This window comes from Cebidichthys violaceus, unplaced genomic scaffold (assembly GCF_023349555.1).
Source record: "Cebidichthys violaceus isolate CVI_PGR_0920_01 unplaced genomic scaffold, fCebVio1.0.p SCAF_37, whole genome shotgun sequence".
Classification (NCBI taxonomy): Eukaryota; Metazoa; Chordata; class Actinopteri; order Perciformes; family Stichaeidae; genus Cebidichthys; species Cebidichthys violaceus.
In genome coordinates, this window is record NW_027176561.1 from 888,741 (window position 1) to 904,937 (window position 16,197).

Consider the following 16,197-nt stretch of genomic DNA (forward strand, 5'->3'; position numbering starts at 1 on the left):
AATTGTTTGCACTGTTGCTCTTGGGACCTGCAGCTGCTTTGAAATGGCTCCAAGTGACTTTCCTGACTTGTTCAAGTCAATGATTTGCTTTTTCAGATCCATGCTGAGCTCCTTTGACTTTCCCATTGTAGCGTTTGTGGGCGTTTGTATCCAATGAGCCCTATTTAAATGGCCTCAGAGAAGTCACCAGCTGTAGTCACTCACAAGAAGTTAAGAGGCCATGCTATGAAGCTCATTTCATTGACACAACTTTCTAAGTCACCAAAATTGCTAATTCATGTTGCTGTATGTATATTTTTGACCCAGCAGATTTTGCCACTTTTTCTGTTAACCCATAATAAAGTCATGAAAGAACCAAACTTCATGAATGTTTTTTGTGACAAAGAAGTATCTGTTCCAATCACTCTATCAGAGAAAAATCAGAGTTGTAGAAATAACTGGAAACTCAAGAGAGCCATGACATTATGTTCTTTACAAGTGTATGTAAACTTTTGACCACAACTGTAATTACAGTAAGTCAACTCTGCAAAATCTAGCGGGAGCCTTCGTCTTCGTTGAATCGCTCTCTCTTAAGAATGTAAATGTCTCAACTCGGTCTTCTTATGATAGCAGTCATTGTTCTGTAAAGCAAAGAAGAGAGCAACATAACCGACCAACATGAAAATGTTGGAAGTTGCTCCCCATACAAATGAGATGTGACAGGATTAAAGCAGCAGATAAAGTGCTGGCTAGCAACAGCTGAAGATGAAATACAATCTGAATTTTTCCCTTCAGCAAAATGAAAAACATATTTCATAGATTGTTTGCCTTTATTTTATGCGTATGTCTTTTCATTGCATGTACCTCAGGTAGAAGTGTTGTTTTTGTTAACAGTCGTAGCGTGTAGACTCATATTCTGCAGTGCCATTTCAGCTCTTCACGCTGGCTCTGTAACACATTGTTTTTCCAAGACAAAAAAAAAAAAAAACAATCTAAGGATTACAAGACAATAAAAAAAAAAAATCCCTTCAAATTTGGAACCGTATAGTGAAAGGACAGCTCTGACATTTGAAACAGGAGAAGAATTTTATTCTTTACACCCCCAGCCTACTCCTTTGAGGAAAACGGGTCTCATTTATATGCTACACAGGAACAACACCTGATCCGTGCATCCTAGCCCGAACAGTACTGCACATTATGCAGCTCTCAACAAAGAAGAGAAAGAAGCGAATCGTAAACAAGTTGAGAGTTGCACGTGCGCGGTACCGATCAGGCAGCAGAGCATAACGTTAGCCAGAGCAAGCTAAATGACAGCAATCTGACAATATTTTACACTGGAAAAAAACTAAGTAGATAACAGAAGTTCTGTGGTATTCTTTCTCTGCATGTATTTGTTCATGTATCACAAAGGGTTTAGTCTGAGCCGTCCATCAAACAATGATAGCAATCATATCACATATATATATATATATATATATATATCAACGTATCCTCATACAACGCTTCGTATGATGTCTTACGAAAAGTTACTCCTCATTTTTCGTGAATTTTCCAACGAAAGCCATCAAAACATGTCAATTTCCACTCACTTTAATGCATATAGTCTTTTCCAAATAAACTACTCACTTAGGTTTAGGTAAGAAAACTACTTGGTTAGTTAAAATAACTACGAAAGTGCCAATATATAAAAATTTACTTCACGTTTCACACGGGGGATGAAAAAAAGCAGTTATTCCTGTAGGAATAACTGCTTTTTTTCATCCCCCGTGTGAAACGTGAAGTAAATTTTTAGTTTCTTTTTGTACAACTTGGATTTAAGGATTAATTTCTTTAATATAAGTTGCAACATACAATAAAGAAGTGCCCTACTTTTTGTTGTGATGGAATCTTGATTCATGCTGAATAGATAAAAGATACTCCAAAGACAAAAGTGATACATATTTATTGTAATGCTACATGTTGTTCTTGGTCACTGTGTAATGAGTGTGAAAGGGTTACTGCTGGGACACAGCAGGAATTTCAGCGAGTCAACCTCTGGCAGACATTCTACGTGACAGTATTCCTCACAACCCTTCACACCCTTTACATTTTTTCCACAGTTCCATTTGTATAAATGCAAAGAGGCTGTCATGAAAAATGCAATCATTACAGAAAATAATATAGAAAAAGATAAAGCTATGATGGCGCTCAACAACATGGACTCTGTAATTTATCCCGGTGTTAACAAGTAGTATTATCTGAGCAGAAACATTGGCTATGTCAATCTGAGTGTCTAGCAATTTCATTTTCCTGAGAGCCACAATTTCATCATAGGAATATAGAGTGCCTGGTAAGTCTCTTATAGAATTGTTATTTAGCCAGTTGAGGATGGTGTTGGCTGCCTGGTGGAGAAAATTGGACCCTCTGGCTATGATAATGTTTGAGACCTGGTATCCTGTGCATTCATACCCTCTCCCTCATAAATACAGCGAGTTTGCCTGAAAGTATGTTGAAAAACATGTTTGTAACCACAGACGAGAGACATTGATGCCATTACAGAAGAAGTACTGAGATACAAGGAAATCCATATAAGCTAGTTGTGTAGTAACAATCTGAAACATGTCAATAGTGAAATTCTTGTCAAGAACAAGGACAGTCGTGACAGAAGAAAATGTGGAGAATGGCTTTCTTTGCGGGGAGGAAGGAGCATATCATTTCTTTCAGTTTTATATTAATAATGGAAATAAGGACTACGTGTAATGGTTCCTCACTGTGACAAACTCAGATACAACATTTTTTTTTTGTTTTTGTATCTTTCAGCTCATTGTTTTGGTTTACCAGCCCACAATTTAGGACACCGTTGGCACTCTTATGAATCATGTTTCCAGCAACAAGCAGCTGTTTTCAGCAGAAAGGTTTGAATAAAGCTACTATGCACAAACGGCAGACAAAGAAATTAGTGACTAGCTGCTGAACATAGTCGAGCATCTAGCAGCTACGGAAGGTTTTAGTCGGTGGAGAACAAAACAGAGCTGAAAGGCGAGTGAAGACTGGACTTACATTCATCAGCCTCAAAAACTACATTTTAAATGAACACTAATGTTGCTGCATCTGCTGGATGTGTAACCAGTCTGCTAACACGTTAGCCATATCAACATTATAACGGCCAATGTTATGTTTACAGTTTTATGCATTGCAAGGAATGGTTGCACATTTTAGGAAACAGGTTGTTTTTTTTGCTTTCTTGCCAAGCATTAGATGAGAGTCATCTTATCTGTATGGTAAATATGTAGCCGGAGCACGCTGGTTAGCTTAGCATGACTTATAATATCACAGTGTTTCCGGAGTCTATAGTTGCCTATAGTTTTGGCCTAAGAAAAGTCAGGCTTTTGGGTGAGCTTCAGAGGTGCTGGTGGCTTTTGTTACCTTTGGACAGAGTCAGGCTAGCTGTCTCCCCGTTTACAGTCTTTATGCTAAGCTAAGCAAACTGTCGGCTGGATTCAGTGACTTACTTAACATAGAGACATGAGAGTGCTATGAATCTTCCCATCTTACTCTGGGCAAGAAAGCCAACAAGTGTAATTCTTAAAAAGTTAAACGATAGCTTTAACGAACAAACAATCATATTCAAACGCAAGGCAGCCACTAAAACCTTCATTTTCAAGCTACACACAAAGAACAACTTTGCTTTCAACACGAGGTGGACTGTGTCTAAGATGTTTTGATTCAACACTGATATTTTTTGTGTATTGAGAAGTGCGCTGTCACGTCTGTTCTCATAGGTCTCTTTGGGGTATAACAAATGGAAAACCAGGTCGTGGGGACTGTGGAAAACCCACCTCCTGCAGTTTGTTTACTGAGCTAAGAGGGGTGATTTGAACGCTGCCATCTCTCAGTTCAATATCCCCTCAAAGGATCTGGAAGGCTTAAAATTCCCTGCAACACTTATATGTTGGCATTTCTTCAGCTTTTAATATGATTTAACCTCATATCCTGGCAGAGAAACTGCTGACCCATTTAGGGCCCGATATTTTCATTATAGGATGGATTTTAGATCTTTGACTAGCAGAAGTCAGAAAAAAAATACTTTGTTGTTTTTCCGCTCTCTTTTTATGATTATGGAGGAGCAGCTGGCATGTAGCAAACATATATGACTACATGCCGTCATTTTGTAAAAAGGAACAGCAGGGCCATTCTTTTTCCGCGTCAGGAAGCTGACTTCGTTCCCTCTATCTGCACATCAGTGATGCTTCTGATGGCTTGAGCTTTCTGCGTACTGCATGGCTTGATAACAAGTCCATCAATAAACCAAATTGGAAAATGTAACACAGGTGGCAGTAACTCAAGCCATCCGTCCAAATGTGGCCAGGAAAATCACTGGAGTGAAATCACCCACACATGAGAAAACCTCTCAGAGACTAAGTCAAATTAATTGAGCTGAACGGCTCTTTTGTCGCAGAGCATTCGGTGTGAAAGCTCAGCTTCAAAAGAGAGCCCATTGCATACAAACATGAAGCCTATAAAACACAGTCTAAGACATGATGATGGTGGCTATTGGGATTATAAGATATGTTAGCAAGCTATGCAGGAAATCATCATTATTTTTCCTCCTCCACAGTTAGAAATCACCACTAGCTTGTAGCATTCGGCTCATCCCAAACTGTTCTGTACTCACTTTCTTTTGTGCCCACTTTCCCTCAGCCTGCCACGGTCTATTGAGGCTGTTGTCAATGAAGACATTGTCGCTGCTGCTTGCACAATGGATTTCTGCCTTGGTGAGTGTTGAACACAGCAAAAAGCTGAGTCTCGAAATAAGCCGCCAGTCGCTGGAGACTGACTCTTAAATGTAAAGTTTTAAAGTGAGTATAGCTTCAAAAAAATCCATTGAACGAGGTAGTTTCGCAAGAGCCACATTGTCTAAGCTACACAATGCATCCAAAGGGATCGCACCAAATAACAAAATGAACCCAATTTGTGCTTGAAATAGTGCTAAATTGAGTGCATTTTTCCTTAAGGTTGCTTGTATGAAAGGACTCACTTAGTGCCAGAGGACTGGATCAGCAATCTCTTCAGCAATTCAAAGACATTGCAGGCACATTTTGTCCTAGACGGGAATGGAAGCGAGGATAAATGATGAGTGTGGTCTGCTGCCTGATTTGAAAAAGATTGCTGCTGTTCTGAAAGTTTGTGGAGCTCAGGATGAAATAACTAAACGCCTCTGAAAGATTTACTGAACAAATAGAAAACTGTGTTGTCTTAGTTCAACGATTGAATCAGTTTATTCTTATAGAAAGCATTTCCTTTTATACGGACAAGCGTTTGCTGGGCCTCTTTAACATGGCAAACTGAAGTTGATTTCCATACAATTGCGGTATGATGACAGGAAGAAGTATGACTAAAGCAAAGGGTAGGAAGTGAAATCACCAGCTTTGCTATTCGCAACTGTTAATATTCTCTCCGTCATGTGTCCTGCATGAAATCCTCATTGGCAGAAGTAATTTCAAGCGCTGGTCTTCAGGTTCACTGCTTCATAATTCAAATGTAATGAAATTATTTCATAAACTAAGAAGCCCAGATTGCCCTCGGGGGGGGGTGCTTCTGGTAAATTCTCATAGATCAAATCTGATGTGAAAAGATGTTTAAGATAATCAACAACAGCTTTAAAGAGGAACACCATCTAAATGAACAATTACATTATGTTATTTCCAATGCGGAGGAGTTCAATCAATACTTGTTAATTCTCTATTAAGTCTCAAACTTGCAATGACAAGTTTGGAGCTGCTTTACAGAAAGTGACTGGAAGACGAATTTATAGGCCCACAGAAATTTAGTTTATTTCTTTATACTCAAATGAGCTTTATTCCATTGTGTTCTTTGGTTCTACATACTCAGAACTATCAGTACACCGGTACTGATGATAACCCAGATATTTCATAAAACAAATATTGATATCACAATGATAATAATAATAATCAACACTTTTTGCACTCCCAATGCATCAAATGCCGGAGATTTTGATCTTTAACTTCACAGATCTGATCATGTTCCCTTTTGAAAAAGCTTCCTGTGTATATGCAAAGTCTGAACATATTTGTGACATTATTTTGTATTCATTTACAGATTGTTAAATGTGTGCACACGGATTTACAAATGCATGCTGTGTTTAAGGGCCAGTGGAAAACTGGGACATCTGGGCTATCGGTGAAACCATAACCATAACCTACTGGATGGCTACGAATATATATAGAGAATTCTATCACCAGCCCAGAATTGCCAGTGAGTATAACTGCTAGCTGAGGACACTTTTTGGCCTTGACGGATGTCTGCTCGTAATTGCGCACTTTCTTTTTCCTTTCCTTTGTTTTTAGATTGGTTGCCACGTACCTTGTCGTGGGAGAAATGCCCAAACATGCACCGTGCTGTAACCCTTCTGAGATGCATTGTGGGCCTTGTGGTGGAAAATAATCTTTTTCACCTCCCTGTGAGAAATAACAGAGATGAAATATAAAAAAAACATATGTATTGAACAGACACTAACAATAATAATTCAGCTGAATGGACGGAGCTCTTTCCCCACGGATGGTCTGGAGGTCTAACAACAAGGAATAGTATAATGGAGTATAATATGCACATTATCTCGCCCCCCCCATCCACCAAGGCCGAGTTCCCAGCCTTGGTATTGTTATTGCGGGAAGAGGTTTAGACATGAAGATACATTCGATATGATAACATTCATTATTTGGGTTTAAATGAATATATGCAGGTTTAAGCCATACAAGTTATAACTAAGAGAACGGTGTGATACATCTCTCCAACAGAGAGACGCAGCTTGAAGTAGTGCCCCTTGTCCTGAACTAGTCAACAACAACAACAACAACAACAACGTTGAGACCAATTCTAAGAAACAGAAAAACAACAATCTGCTTGTCAAGATGTGAAACTAGAAATGAAGTGTAGCCTTTATGTGTCACTTGCAAGAGCAGCCATGCAAGCGCGTTAAATTTATCATGTTGTCATTAGAAAAAGAACTATGTGCTACATTTATATTGGCAGTTTGATAAAACTCAGTAATTTTGTTCCATTATCCTTATTTTTCAGTGCAGTGGCCAAAAAGAAAGATAACATGCCTCAGAGGATATAGCGTCACCTTGTTCAGATAGCTGGTAAATCAATTTATTCTCATAGCAGCAGAGATTGATCAAATTGTTATCTGTTTTGTGATGATTTTATCTGCTTCTTCTATTTATCTATTTTTTCTCTGAATCAATTTTTCAGATCATTTCTTATCGTGCGTCATATAGACCATAAAAGACAAAAGCAATTTCGCCTAAACTTGATGTTTTAGACATGATAACAGTGATGGGGAGCCCAAAATGCTCTCCAGGGGAATCCGAGAAGCTTCCGCACGTCGTTTAGAAGTGAATGACTTTCAGCAAATGCAGGAGTTTGGCAGCAGCAGCTTCAATAATTTTTTATATGTTCTCATATATATATATATATATATATATACATTGAGTGAACCATCTGTTACCATCAGACTCGTTTGTTTTTCTTAATCTATCTTTGTATATGATTTTGTTAAGCCCCCATGATAAATGACAGCTCATTAATTATTCCAAATTTCTAATAGTTTTGTATACAATTTTAAACAAAAATGTTCAAATGCCAACATCATGATATTTCTCCTAATGTTACAGGAGTGTGTGTAACAAGGCAGTCACAATGTTTAAGGCCATGTGGCATCTTGAGGGCACTTCTGTCAGTATGTCCTACCTCAGAGTCATTCTCCTGGCCTCGCTGTCCATGTGCGGTAGTTTAATTCAACATACAATATTATTTTTATATATATATTATATCAATATTATAATGGCAGCACAGTGGTGTAGCGTTAGTCATACATGATGTAATCGTCTAAATAAAATTAGAGCTGAAATAGTTAACCATTGACCAGTTGATCAAAAAGATGCTAGTTAGTCCTCTCAGATTTAAACTGCCTATAAATCCAGGTATTGACACATCTCAGTTGATTTACTTTTGTGTTGTGGATGGTCCGATTTCTGCTCTATAGTTGAACTAAAACTGGCTGCCAGGTATCATAAATTATGATTTCCCTTAAAAGTCACAGTGAAGTTTTACATCTGATCAACCTAATTTTTCTTTGTACACAATTCAGTTAGGGATGCAAGCAAAATGCACCATCTTGCAAACAGAGCTTTGTTATCAAAGCATATTTTTAACAGTTTAATGTACAATTTGACTGTCCTCAGCAAACCACAAAAAAATGTTTCATTGACTATTTATTGTGAGATTATAAGGGGACCTTATGGTGTAGATAAGAGGGCCAGTGTGATAACGAAGTAAATACCTGCAAAAATGCTTAAAAATGTATGTATTTCAACATTTTAATTAGAGTATTAACACCTTGAGGTGCACCATCCTCCAGCACAAAACAGGGAAGTAAACAAACATTTAAGCACATAAATAATATTAATGACAATCAATTAAAAAAAGTCAATGACACAAAATAATCAACACAGTAACATCAACAAGGAAACAAGGAGATAAGGGCTCTCCCTCCACCTCAAGTTTAAGTAAAATCTCCCATTCAGGAAAAATTTGTTTTTATTAGACCTGATATTGCAAATTGAAAGTCTCGGTTGTACTCTTGGGTATGCTCCCTGCAGAGGCAATAAAGCACGACAGCATGGACTACATGCCAACGTTATAAATAACAGGCAGGCAGCATTGCAAATAATCCCCCCATGGCAATTATCTTGGCAATGATGACCCTCCAGGGTGCAGAGAAAAAGAGCAGAACTGAGACAAGTGGAATTTGGGAAGAAGCAACAAAGCTCACAACAACTGTAAAGAGTTACAGTGATACAAGCATGAAGACCTTTTAAAAAATAAGGTCACGGAAATGAGATGGCACGGCATGACTCTGAAGCCCAAAAACAAGGCTTAAAGTCGTAAATCAGCAGCTTTTGCTTCTGTGTGAATGTTTAACCCCGGCGCTCCAATAAACCGCCTTCTGTCCATGACACTGCCTCCAAGCTGGCTGTGGGATTTTTGAAAAGCCTTGCAGGTACTCCCCTCCGCAAACACAATGAAATCAACCTCTCTTCCCTTAGTCGAACTCCCCGATCATATGACGTATCAGTAATCGGCCCCCGTGTAAAACTGACACTCATTCTCATTTGTATGACTTTGGTGCAGCGCCTTCACCTGGCTGCTCTCAGGAGCCGTATAGCTGCAACTGAATGATGATTGTTCGGAGAAAAAGAAACAAATAGGAAAGTGAACGAAATTCAATAAATCCTTTTCGCTGGCATCGGAGTCATGCCATAACTGGGTCATTAGTCATTTAGAATTTCTGGGCTTATTTTCAAAAAAGCTTTGTAAAAAATGTCTTGATGTTTGAAAAAAAACATCCCCTTCATACAAAGGGACTGCTATTGGCAGAAACAGTTCACTTACATGTTGCCTGTTTTGAAATGTCTTCTCTGAAAATCTCACTTCAAACTAGAGAAACGCTATGTGGGTGACATTGACATGATCTATGCTGGTCCTGTTGACAGTTTATTGCAGTTATGAGTATCTCAATTGCCACAGACATTTTATCATTAATCATGATGTACAACGAATCCATTTTCCGAGGTCAGGACATTGGGGTCAGACCTGCACAGAACAGATACAGACAAATATTCTCTCTTATGGGCAATCATTTCACCCACTCCACCTGCAAAAAAAATCCTCCCCATCAGCCAGTTCAGTCGTATCAGCAGAATCTGCAAAATCTAAATTGAATGTGAGAAACAGTCAGGTGAATTATAATATAGATTATGGGAAAGAGAGTATAAGGAAAGCTGCCTGAGACAAGTACCTTATCCAAAAAGAAAAAGAATCCACCAAATAATGGTGATATTCAGCTCTAGGTAAATATTTTGAAAAGATGATACGATAACGCTGCTCATTTTGAACTCCAATCCACTAAAAATGAATTTATTGATCTACTCAAAGAGGTGTGACGGCCCCCGTCTCTTATCACTGCAAGTATGCTTTTGTCCCTTTGTCCCTAGAGAGCAGATTACCTGGTCCGGGAACAGGGAGAGCATAAAGGCCCGGCTCTAAGAGTTGGGAAGGTGTAGTTTTGTGCCTTTGGGCATTTGGTACCTATCGTGCGTTTTTGTAATTTGCAACTTTTGTAAAAAGTTTATTTGGACCGCTTTTAGCGCGCTTCCTTTGTTCCTTTTGTTTACTTGTGCCGCCGGTAAACTTAGCTGCTCGTGTGAGTAGTGATTCGAGGGAAAGGACAACGGTTTTGGGATAGATCTACTGGGTAAGTTACGTTCATATTTATTTGGTGGTCTTTTCTTATCCGGACTTGGTGGAGAGAGGAGGTTCGTGGTGTTTATGCTGAAGCGGGCCCAGATCACTCCGTCCAGTGGTGCGGAGTGTTCCCTGGTAGACTGTAGCGACGTTCCCCTTTTGGGTTCGTTGAGCTGGTTTTGTGTAGTGCTGTGGCGAACGTGGTTGAAGCTTGCTTGGGCGCATGTCCGTGGTTTCAGGAGAGTTGCTAGCTCGCTAGTCGCTCTGCTAAACCAGCGGTCTTCAGTGCATAAATACCCACCGCAAGTAGCTGCATGAAGACTAGGGATGAGCTTAGTTAGCTGGGTTGGTCTTCAGATAGTGGGAATACTCCAAACCGAGGTGAGGAGTATTCCTCATTGCGCACAAGGGTGAACTTTGTGATGTCTGTCTGGTTCGGCTGTGTGCGTAAGCGTGGGTTTGCTCAGTGGGTAGCTGTAAATAGTTGAAATGTCTGAGGTTGAGGCGTTCATTGCCGCTCCATCTCAGGAGTCCCTGGATACATGCACAAGAGAGCAGTTGCTCTTGATTGCAGATCATTATTCAGTGGTAGTTGTGGGAGATAAACGTGTTAAGGAGAACATTAAGCTATAATGTCAAAATTGACTGAGATAGGAATTATGTCTGGGGGTAAACAAGAGTCTCGGGGACTATAGTTTGAACAACACAAGGAGAATTGGCTGTTGCAGATGGAGCGTGATAAAATTAAACATGAATCGGAGATGCAACATGACAAAATTAAACTTGAATTGGAAATTCAAAAACAGATAGAAATGGAGAGAATCCGCCATCAAACAATCAGAGACGGCCAAGATAGAGCTGGAGAGATATCGTTTGTCTCTGGTCAGAGATTTCATGTTGTCCGGTGAGGATCAGGGCGCACAGGTGCCCGGGTCTGCGGGGAATCGAGTTGATGTTAGTAAATTTGCGCTGGTTGCCACCGTTTAATGAAAGGGATCCAGACCCTTTCTTTTTGCTGTTTGAGCGTGTAGCTAAGGCTAGAAAGTGGCCTGATGCAGACTGTGCTATTATGCTTCAGTGTGTCCTCTCAAAAGCACAGGAAGGTTATTCCTCGTTTAGTCTGGAGGAGAGCTCTAGCTACTCTAAGATAAAGTCTGCGGTGCTTAAGGTGTATGAGCTGGTGCCCGAGGCGTATCGCCAACGTTTTATGTCTTTGGAGATGAAAAGTGGTCAAACGGATGTGGAGCTGGTAAGAGACCTGTCGGCTCACTTTAAGCGATGGTTAACTGCTCTGGACATAAATACCTTTTGAAGATCTGTGTGAGTTGATGATTTTGGAGCAGTTTAAAAATGTTCTTCCGAATCGTTTTGCGACATGTATCATTGAACGAAGACGCACGTCTGCTGCTGATGCGGCCGTGTCAGCTGATGAGTACGTGTTGCTTCATAAGAGCAGTTTCAGAGAGGGCTCTGTGGCTCGCGATGTTGTTGGTGCGTGGCGAAGTGGTTCTGACGCGGTTTCGCAGGAGATGCGTTCAAGGAAGGTGGGAGTTTTTAAAACTGACTTTAGAACAGGTGTCAGATATGACAATAGTAATACCTGTAACTATTGTCGGGAGGAAGGACATTGGAAAGCAGATTGTCCTGCGTTACAGGCTAAACTAAGGGAGGTGAGAACTAATGTTAGGCCTGCTGCTTTTGCTGCTACAGTTAAAGACCGCCGTGTTGCTGATGAGCTTACATCTCACTCTTGTGACCTGGGTGTTTTGGCAGCCTATGCTCCTTTCATTCGAGGTGGATTTGTGTCGCTTTTGAGAAGTGAGGTGAAGGTCCCGATAAAAATCTTGAGGGATACAGGTGCCTATGATTCTTATATTGTTGACTCCGTTTTGCCTTTGTCTGAGGAGACTGACGCTGGGGACTGTGTTCTCAGTTGTGGGATGGGATTGAAGATCCTCCCTGTTCCTTTGCACAAGACGGTGCTTGACTGTGAGCTGGTTAAGGGTGAGATAGCTGTTGGTGTGCGTCCGGCGTTGCCTATTGAAGGGATACATTTTATTTTGGGCAACGGCTTGGCTGGTAGCAGAGTTTGGACTGACACTCCTCCCGCACCGGTGGTCACATGTTGTCCAGTTGATTCTGCGTCTGACGAGAGCTCCAGAGTGTTGCCCGAGATCTTTTCATCCTGTGTATTTACATGCGCGCTGTGAGCAAATCAGACCGCGACATGTCATCTGATGACAAGGTTGAGGTAGTTTTGGAGGTCCCATCTCTGTCTGAGCTTCCTGTGTCACTGTCACACAGTGAGGTAGTAGAGGAGCAACGTGTGGATTCTTCTTTGAAAGACATATTTGAGCGAGTTTTGCCTGTTTCTGAGATAAATAGTGCGGCTAATGGCTACTTATTGCAGAACGAGGTGTTCAGGAAATGGGTTCCCATGGGCGAGGATTGTGTGGAAAATGATGTTTTCCAGATAGTGGTGCCAACTAAGTTTCGTCCTCTTGTTTTGGAAGTGGCACATGACAAATGTGGACACTTTGGGGTCCAGAAAACATACCTTAACATTCTGAAACATTTATTTTGGCCGTGTGTCAAAAGAGATGTGGACATACATTAAAACATGTCATGTATGCCAGTTAACGGGAAAACCAAATCAGAAGATCAAGCCTGCACCACTGCAGCCTATATCCCTGCTCTGAGTGAACCATTTACACACCTCATTGTGGACTGTGTGGGTCCGTTGCCATGTTCCAAGTCTGGTTGTAAATATTTGCTCACAGTGATGTGTCAAACCATCAGGTACCCCGGCTGCTTATCCTTTGAGGTCAATCACAACTAAGGCTGTGGTTAAGGCATTGTCACAATTCATTTCTATATTTGGCATTCCGAAGGTGGTCCAGAGTGACCAAGGGTCTAACTTCTCATCACATATGTTTGGGCAGGTGTTGAAGTTGTTGCGCGTTAAACAGAACCAATTATTTGCTTATCATGCGCAAAGCCAAGGAGCCTTGGAAAGGTTCCACCAGACCCTTAAGTCTCTTCTATGTGGATTTTGTACAGAGCTGGATAGATACTGGGAAGAGGGGCTTCCATGGTTGACGTCCCCTGTCTCTAGTCACTGCAAGTATGCTTTTGTCCCTTTGTCCCTAGAGAGCAGATTACCTGATACAGAGCACCTGGTCCGGGAACAGGGAGAGCATAAAGGCCCAGCTCTAGCGTTGCTCGTGAGGAGTGTTTTCTCCGGTGTACGCAGAGTGATCCCTGCCATTTGCTGCCGGTTATCTTTGGTTTTGGTTCTCTATAGTTTCGCTGACAACACCCACACTTCACTACACACACATCCACGTTGACATTACTGACGGACGCACCTCATAGAGCTAACTATTTATTTATTTATTTAGTTCAAATAAATACTTTTCTTTACCATCATCTGTTGTCCTTGCCGTATTTGTCCTGGCCTAGGAGCCGGGTTATGACAGAGGTGTAAACGTTCCCCTTAACGTGAGACGAATGCTGGTCAAATCCGGTCTCATCCCTGTTTAAAACATTGAACGTACTTCGTTCATCGTACTGCAGTGTACCACATACGGTGCACCCACCCTATAACAAAAGAGACAATGAAAGTGAGGAACACTATGTCTTGTTCCACAAGACATGTAGTCAATCGTATCTAATGCCATGTGGCTTAGCATAAGTAGCAAAAAACAAAAAGAGCACAAAAATAAATGATAGCAGAGCACGGGAGCTGCATATTTTACACACATATTTGTAAAAATGAAAAGAATGTTCTAAATGTAACAGGTGTGTCTTTTTTTCTTTATAGTGATTAGATATAGTTTACTTTTGTGAAAGGGTTTTTAAGACCCAATTTCTGTACATATATTCAAGATTTCTTCCTTCCTTTCCTCCATTAACTTTTTACAATATTATTCAGCATCGGTGATGAATATGAAATAATGTTTCAAGATTACATATCTTTTCTATTACTGTTTTATGTGCTTTTTCTATTTACTTTATTGCATTGTTAACAGCTTGTGATGGATCACGCTGTTTCTTTTCTGACCAGTCGAAGATCCAAGTAGGATCGAAATGTAGTCATTATAAAAAAAATGTGGCATGTACTGTGCAGGCGCTACCTAAAACATTTCCATATATATATATATATATATATATATATATATATATATATATATATATACACACACACCCCTTTTACCTCATTTTCAAAAAGTCACTTTTTTTAAGCTTGTTTTCATTCAGCAACATATTGCCCACAAACAAAAAAAGAAGAGATTAGAATAAGTACAAGCTGACAACCATTTCCACTTGCTGCCATTACCATTAACCAGCGGTCTGTGTTCTGTCACTCATCCCAGCTGGCAACTGTAAGTACCTGTAACCTGCATGTCAGATCAGCATTACATTCTCTCCCCCCCTCCTACTCTGTGACCCCCTCCACTCTTTATCTTTCTGTTCATCTCTTCCTTCTGTTGTTTTGGTCTTTTTGTAGTTGTTTTGCATCTCCTTGTAGTTGTTTTGTGGCTCTTTGTGGTCATTTTGTGTCTCTATGTTGTTTTGCGTCACTCTCATTTGAGTCTCTGTTGTTGGTTTGTGTCTCTTTATAGTCATATTAAGTCTCTTCGTGGTTGTTTTGTCTCTTTGTAGTAATATGAAATATCTCTTAATCGGTACAGTAAAATTGTCTGATTTTCAGTATGGGTGGAGTCAACGATGTCCTGAACACATATATATCAGTCATTGTTTGGAATTATTGAGAAAATACTTTTTATAACACTTCATATATTCAATTAGATATTTTCGCTGTACAAATGTATGACATTTATTTTGAAATATCTCTTAATTCGTACAGTAAAAATGTCTAATTTTCAGTATGGGTGGAGTCAACGATGCCTTGATTACATATTCATCAGTCATTGTGTGGAATTATTGAGAAAAACCCTTTTATAGCACCTTAAAAATTTCTGAAATTTGCCATTTCAAGGTACAAATTCAGTTCATAGTTTTTGCTTAGTAAAATGTATTAATTGACTGTCAGTCAGGTATTTTTAATATCTTTCCAGCAACCCTCAAATCAAAGAATAAAGACACTTCACGCAGAATTTAGGTGTATCTTCCCTTTTACTCGAGATGCAGGTAACATGTTTCATACTTAATGTGAATATAATTAATTTAATCTTATTTCCATTATGCAATATTTATACTTTGTTTCAAGTATACAACAAAGTATCCAACGTTCAGACAAAACATCTTATTTTGAAAACCGGATATTCGTCTAAAGAAAACCGGATGTTGTCTCACGTTAATCTTTCCGCTAACTTTACAAAGTCCATCGCTCGCTCCAGATTTGTGCCGTTTGAATGCGTTTACCGTAAATTTTAGCATATAGGCGCACTAAAGGTTACGTGTCTGCTAACCTGACCGCAGTCGGGAGCGTGTGCGCCGCGATCTGCCACCCGCGAAAATCGTGAGATCCCGCGATAATCTGTGTAACAACCACAGATGTATAAAGAGAACAACAAACGCATAAAAGGTTACTTTACCTGTCCGACGTTGAATTGCTGTTGATTTGTTCATATTTCCCTGTTTTTGAGACATTTTTAAGCTTGGATATTGAATCTTACATTTTTGCGGTCAAAGCAAAATATAAGAAGAAGAAGAGAAGTGTAGAAGAAGAGCAACCACAGAACAAGCATAAACCCGACGGGCTCTCACACGCCCCCTTCAGTGAGGCAGAGGTACTGTTTGCCCCTCTGTGCTTTTTCACTGCGGTTTAATGTCAGATCAGCAACACTAAATATTTTCTACACAGACGTGAAATACATTACCTATTCTATGGAAAGAAAGGACATATAATAAAAGTGTCTACAGATATTACAGTGGTGACAAACA